Below are 8,091 nucleotides of genomic sequence, written 5' to 3'. Positions count from 1 at the left end.
CCCCCACCCTCGTGGACGACCAGGGACTCTTCTGGCCCAACTCTTTCACTCCGGGGTCTTCTTTTGGTACATAAAAAATCGTCAAAAATTGGCACGTCAATTGGACTCCGTTTTGTATTCCTTTTCTGTAAAACTCAAAAATAAGGAAAAAACAGAAACTGACACTGGGCTCTAGGTTAATAGGTTAGTTCCAAAAATCATACTCCCTCCATTCCAAAATATAGTGCGCCCGCGCTTCCCGAGGTCCAACTTTGACCATAAATTCAACCAACGAGACCAACTGCGGCGGGAGAAAAAATTATATAATTGAAAACTTCATTCGAATACGAATTCACTGATATAATTTTTGCTCCCGCCGCAATCGGTCTTGGCAGTTAAATTTACGGTCAAAGTTGAAGCACGTGGATAGAGGAAACACTACATTGTGGAATGGAGGGAGTATAAAATAGCATATAAATGCATATAAAACATCCAAGGTTGATAATATAATAGCATGGAACAATAAAATATTATAGATACGTTGGAGACATATCAAGCATCCCCAAGCTTAATTCCTGCTCGTCCTCGAGTAGGTAAATGATAAAAACAGAATTTTTGATGTGGAATGCTACCTAACATATTTATCTATGTAATCCTCTTTATTGTGGCAAGAATATTCACATCCATAAGATTCAAGACAAAAGTTTAATATTGACATAAAAATAATAATACTTCAAGCATACTAACTAAGCAATTATATCTTCTCAAAATAACATGGCAAAAGAATGTTCATCCCTACAAAATCATATAGTTTGGTCATGCTCCATTTTCGTCACACAAGAATGCTCTCCTCATGCACAACCCCGATGACAAGCTAAGCAATTGTTTCACACTTTAGTAACCTCAAACTTTTTTCAACTTTCACGCAATACATGAGCATGAGCCATGGATATAGCACTATGGGTGGAATATAATATGATGATGGGGGTTATGTGGAGAAGACAAAAAAAGGAGAAAGTCTCACATCGACGTGGCTAATCAATGGGCTAGGAATATGCCCATCAATTGATGTCAATGCAAGGAGTAGGGATTGCCATGCAATAGATGCACTAGAGCTATAAATGTATGAAAGCTCAACAAGAGAAACTAAGTGGGTGTGCATCCAACTTGCTTGCTCATGAAGACCTAAGGCATTTGAGGAGGCCCATTGTTGGAATATACAATCCAAGTTCTATAATGAATAATTCCCACTAGTATATGAAAATGACAAAACAAGAGATTCTCTATCATAAAGAACATGGTGCTACTTTGAAACACAAGTGTGGAAAAAAGGATAGTAGCATTGCCCCTTTTTTGGGCCTTCCTTTTTTATTTGGCCTTTTTTTCCAGGGATAATGCTCTATTAATGATGATCATCACACTTCTATTTATTTACAACTCAATGATTACAACTCGATACTAGAACAAAGTATGACTCTATATGAATGACTCCGGCGGTGTACCGGGATGGGCAATGAATCAAGAGTGACATGTATGATAAATTATGCATGGTGGCTTAGCCACAAATACGATGTCAACTACATGATCATGCAAGGCAATATGACAATGATGATGTGTGTCATAATAAACGGAACAGTGGAAAGTTGCATGGAAATATATCTCGGAATGCCTATGGAAATGCCATAATAGGTAGGTATGGTGGCTGTTTTGAGGAAGCTATAAGGAGGCTTATGTGTGACAAAGCGTATCATATCACGGGGTTTGGATGCACCGGCGAAGTTTGCACCAACTCTCGAGGTGAGAAAGGGCAATGCACGGTACCGAAGAGGCTAGCAATGATGGAAGGGTGAGAGTGTGTATAATCCGTGGACTCAACATTAGTCATAAAGAACTCACATACTTATTGCAAAAATCTACAAGTCATCAAAAACCAAGCACTATGCGCATCCTCCTAGGGGGATAGATTGGTAGGAAAAGACCATCGCTCGTCCCCGACCGCCACTCATAAGGAAGGCAATCAAAGAAACACCTCATGCTTCAAATTTGTCACACAACAGTTACCATACGTGCATGCTACGGGACTTGCAAACCTCAACACAAGTATTTATCAAATTCACAATTACTCAACTAGCACGACTCTAATATTACCATCTTCATATCTCAAAACAATTATCAAGTATCAAACTTCTCATAGTATTCAATGCACTTATATGAAAGTTTTTATTATACCCATCTTGGATGCCCATCATATTAGGACTAGTTTCATAACCAAAGCAAATTACCATGCTATTCTAAAAGACTCAGAAAATAATATAAGTGAAGCATGAGAGTTCATCTATTTCCATAAAATAAAACCACCACCGTGCTCTAAAAGGATATAAGTGAAGCACTAGAGCAAATGACAAACTACTCCGAAAGATATAAGTGAAGATCAATGAGTAGTCGAATAATTATGCAGCTATATGAAGACTCTCTAACATTTAATTTCAGATCTTGGGATATTATTCAAACAGAAAGCAAAAAATAAAATAAAATTAAATGACACACCAAGAAAAACACATATCATGTGGTGAATAAAAATATAGCTCCAAGTAAAGTTACCGATGAACGAAGACAAAAAGAGGGGATGCCATCCGGGGCATCCCCAAGCTTAGGCTCTTGGTTGTCCTTGAATATTACCTTGGGGTGCCTTGGGCATCCCCAGGCTTAGACTCTTGCCACTCCTTATTCCATAGTCCATCGAATCTTTACCCAAAACTTGAAAACTTCACAACACAAAACTTAACAGAAAACTCGTAAGCTCCGTTAGTATAAGAAAATAAATCACCACTTAGGTACTATTTTGAACTCATTCTTTATTTATATTAGTGTAATATCTACTGTATTCCAACTTATCTATGGTTCATACCCTCCGATACTACTCATAAATTCATCAAAATAAGCAAACAACACATAGAAACAGAATCTGTCAAAAACAGAATAGTCTGTAGTAATCTGTAGGTTTCGAATAATTATGTAACTCATAAAATTCTCAAATAAATTGGTGGACCTGAGGAATTTGTCTATTAATCATCTGCAAAAAGAATAAACCTAATCACACTCTCCAGTAAAAAATGGCAGCAAAACTCATGAGCGCTAAAGTTCCTGTTTTTTACAGCAAGATCGCAAAGACTTCACCCAAGTCTTCCCAAAGGTTCTACTTGGCACAAACACTAATTAAAACATAAAACCACATCTAAACAGAGGCTAGATGAATTATTTATTACTAAACAGGAGCAAAAAGCAAAGAACAAAAATAAAGATTGGGTTGCCTCCCAACAAGCGCTATCGTTTAACGCCCCTAGCTAGGCATGATGATTTCAATGATGCTCACATAAAAGATAGGAATTGAAGCATAAAGAGAGCATCATGAAGAATATAACTAGCACATTTAAGCCTAACCCACTTCCTATGCATAGGGATTTTGTGAGCAAACAACTCATGGGAACAATAATCAACTAGCATAGGAAGGCAAAACAACCATAACTTTAAAACTTTAAAACTTTAAGCACATAGAGAGGAAACTTGATATTATTGCAATATGTAAAAGCATATGTTACTCTCTCATAATAATTTCCAGTAGCATCATGAATGAATTCAACAATATAACCATCACATAAAGCATTCTTTTCATGATCTACAAGCATAGAATTTTTATTACTCTCCACATAAGTAAATTTCTTCTCATGAATAGTAGTGGGAGCAACTCAACAAAATAACTATCATGCGAGGCATAATTCAATTGAAAGTTAAAATCATGATGAAAAGTTTCATGGATATCATTATTCTCTATAGCATACGTGTCAACACAATAATCATCATAGATAGCAACTTTGTTCTCATAATCAATTGAAACCTCTTCCGAAATAGTGGAATCATTACTAAATAAAGTCATGACCTCTCCAAATCCACTTTTATAATTATCACAATAAGATTCAACATCCTCCAAAATAGTGAGATCATTACTTCCTAAAGTTGACACTCTTCCAAACCCACTTTCATCAATATAATCATCATAAATAGGAGGTATGCTATCATCATAATAAATTTGCTCATCAAAACTTGGGGGACAAAAAATATCATCTTCATCAAACATAGCATCCCCAAGCTTGTGGCTTTGCATATCATTAGCATCATGGATATTCAAAGAATTCATACTATGTCAGGACCCCGATTCCAAGTCACATCGATCTAGCCGGTAACACCTCATATCACTTTGAGGCCTCACGCATGGTATTCCCACGGGTGTCGCCTTACCATGGCCCGGGACCGTTTGCGCCTTTTGGCTCACATATATGATAGTGTCGCTAGCATCCATATGACAGAGAACCCGGGCCGACATGGCTAGTCGTGAACCCAAAGCGGCAGAAACCTATGGGGACAGGCATACATGAATCACATCGAGCATGTCGGTCAACAGCGTGTGAATCCGGGCTATAGCACTGGGCTAACAGGACTCCGGGGAACCCGGGCTGTAGCAGGCTAGGCAGGACTCCGGATGTCACCGCGTGAGATTTCCCCGAAGGACCAGACACAGGAACGAAGTGAAACGCATGCTGGCCAGTCAAGTGTCCTGAGCAGCAGTGCTGGGCTAGCAGGACTCCGGTGAACCGGGCTGTAGCGGACTACTATGGCTCAAGGAGGCACTAGACTACATTTCCCCATAAGAGAGGCTGCCAGGGATAAACAACTAGATTGTCGGATCCCACACATACCAAGCATTTCAATCATACACACAATATGCTCGATATGTGTAAATACAACATGGCATCACAAAAAAACTCTACAATCAAGTACTTTATTTAAAGGCTCCGGAGAGCCATACATAACATGTTCATACAGGTAGGGGTCACATGACCCGACACTCAAGTCATACAAGCATACAAGCACATGCGGAAGCAAATAAGTCTGAGTACAAACACTAGAAAGAAAGAAGGATTAACGAAGCCTGTCTATCTACAAAGGCCCCTCCATGGACAGAATCACCACATGGGTGGCAAGTCACTCATCGACGTTGAGGTCTACGTAAAACCCGTCGGAGAGGGCGGTGTTGTCGTCTGAAAACAGTAATTAAAGCAACATGAGTACAAAGGTACTCAGCAAGTCTTACAACAGATCCTACTATACATGCTCATTCTCAAGAAGGTGATGGAGTTATTGCAGCAAGCCATCTTTGACTCTTGGCTAAGCTATCCTACGAGACACCACTAGTAAAATAGTTTTCGCACACGAGTCCACTAATCACCAACACAAAACTCCACCATGGATCCTCCCTCGTCATCCTACGAGAGGGCCATCCTCCGTACTCACACTTATCTTGAGTCTTTTAGTAGTAACCATTAACTTGTCTATGAACTGTATAGGCAACCAAGTAGTCCTTTACCGCAGACACGGCTATTTGAATAGTTTTATAACCTGCAGGGGTGTACTTTGTCACATATGTTTCCACCACTTAGCGTCTGCACACGACATGTGCTCGGCAAACTTCAAGCGAAAGCCGACGTGAGTGTAGACCACCACCTGACTAACCACACAACTCTCTAGTCCAGGTTTATCGCCTATTCGGGTTCCATCCGCAAGGAAATCCGGCCGGGGTGTCCTCAACGGCCCCAAACGATGTGTGCAGGGTTCCCGAGACACCAAACGGGCGACTCGGTACACCGTGCCACGGTGTATCTACCACATCATAGCCCACCCCTGGGGTCAGCGCTACGCACGGCCGCCAACACATAACCTATAAACACCAGAAACTAGTTGCAACTCCTGGACAGAGGACGAGAGGGGTCAGTAATTCGAGCGGGGTCATATTTCAAGGCCCAATGTGTGGTAGTAGCTGAATTTTAAGTCACGCATACATATCTCAGTTCTTAGGGACAGCCTCAATGAAACAACCCACCATGTAATCCTACATGTCCTCTCATCGATACCTTTACCAAATCATGTTCAACACATCCCTCACATTACCGACGTAATCATTTCACTCTAGCCCATCACCCAGATGAACCAGACCTGACACAACACTAAGCATAGCAGGCATAGCAAGGTAGGAAACACATACATGGCTCAATCAACTCCTACACATGCTAGTGGGTTTCATCTAGTTACTGTGGCAATGACAGGTCATGCAGAGGATAAGGGTTCAACTACCGCAGCACACAGCAGTTTGAAACGTTGTTGTCTTAATGCAGTAAATGAGAGCAGGAGCGAGAACATGGGATTGTATCGATATGATCAATGGGGCTGCTTGCCTGATGGAGTAGTAGTAGGGTACTGCCCTTCAGTTGGATACTCGGAAATATCCTCGGAGGTAGAACCTACGACGAAAGACACCACAGAACACAATCATCACATGGCAATATGCAACAATATGATGCATGCTATGACATGGCAATATGAGGTGTCCTGGCTAATGCATTGTGAAACAAGTTGGTTTGAGTCCATTTGAATCAAGGATTCAAATGGAAGCTTATGTTCTTAAGCCATATAAGTGCATTAGCTTGTTTCACCTAAACAGCAGGGTTAAAGTGTTTTGTCATGCATGAAACCATTACAAATGGAAAGCTTGAATTTTTCTGATCAAATTTCATATATAAATCTTTGCATTTGGAGTTACAGATTAAAAGTTATGAATTTTTGAAGTTTGTAATATTTTCTGGAATTTCCTATATAAGGATAATTCCAGTAATTGAATTATTGCGTCAACATTGCGTCAGGGTGACGTCAGTGGTCAACGGGGCCGGTCCAGGTCAAACCTGACCAGTGGGACCCGCGTGTCAATAGTTAATTAACTAACTAAATTTAGTTAGTGCTAATCTAAGTTAATTAGCAGAGCGGTCCCACTTGTCATAGACTCAGGGGGAGTCAACCTGGGCCCACACGGGGTCAACCAGGGTCAAATTCACCGGCGTTTAGCCACCGGTGAGGCCAGACGCAGCGGAGCGGTGCGGGTTTCATGCTCCGGCGACCAAAACGACGACGGAGCACATCTACGTGATGCGGGGAGTGAGCCGCGTCGAGTGGTGGCAGTGGGTGGGGCTGGGGTGGCCGGAAACATCGCCGGCGACGAGCTGTGCGGCTGCCGGAGCTCGGGTGAGGTCGAACCCAAGGCTACGGAGCACGGCGAGGCGCGTGGAGAGGTGCTATGGGCTTCTGCGAGTGCGGTGAGTGCGTTGGTCACGGTGGTGTGGTCGGTGGGTGGCCGGAGTCACGTCGGCGACGAGCTAGGCGGCGGCGGGTGCGGGTGAACGTGGTGCAGTGCATACGATGCAGGAGAGAGTTAACGGAGAGGGGGAGGACGGAGCTGAGCTCACGGCGGTTGCAGCAAGCGTCGAAGAGGGCTCGGGGAAGGCCGGAGCTGAGCGGGGCGATGATGGCGATCTTGGCGGCCGGAGTTGGGGGAGACGGGGTCGGGGGCGACTCCAGAGCGGGCGAGCGCTCGGGGCTCGGCCTGCTCGACGTAGTCGACGACGGCGGAGCGAACGGACACGGTGACGCGGCACGGGGACGACGACGGACACGGTTATCACGGTGGCACGGGCGCGACAGCGTCGGCCATGGTGGGAGAGGGCGAGGGAGAGAGGCAGAGGAGTGAGCAAGGTGTCTGCGGGGTCGGGGCGGCGACGTGGAGCTCGCCCACGTGTCCAGGGGCGAGGGCGGCAAGCAGCTGACGCGCTGGCGAGCTCACGCACGCCGGCGTCACCTCCCTGCCTGCCTGGCGGGGACGAAGCAGCTGGCTGGCACGGGCCAGCATAGTGCTGGGCCGCCAGGTGGCTTTGCCAGGTAAGTTAGTTTCCCTTTTATTTTTCTGTTTTCTTTATTTATGCAAGTTTGTGGCTTTTCTAAAAATACTTAGGCATTTCCAAAAATCACCAAAATGCACATGCCCACTGTTTAGAACATATCCCACATGGAACATTTCAGTTTGGGATTATTTGGACATTCAAAATATTTAGTAGCATTTAAATGTCCAAATGCAAATAGCATATGGTTTAATCCAATGACCTTATGATGTCCTAGAAAAGTGTGCACCATTTTTGTCAAAGGTTCTAGACCAAGGCAAAGATGATGAACATT

Source organism: Triticum dicoccoides, chromosome 7A (assembly GCF_002162155.2).
Source record: "Triticum dicoccoides isolate Atlit2015 ecotype Zavitan chromosome 7A, WEW_v2.0, whole genome shotgun sequence".
In the NCBI taxonomy this organism is placed as follows: domain Eukaryota; kingdom Viridiplantae; phylum Streptophyta; class Magnoliopsida; order Poales; family Poaceae; genus Triticum; species Triticum dicoccoides.
The sequence above is the reverse complement of the archived record's forward strand: the minus strand, read 5'-3'. Positions refer to the sequence as shown.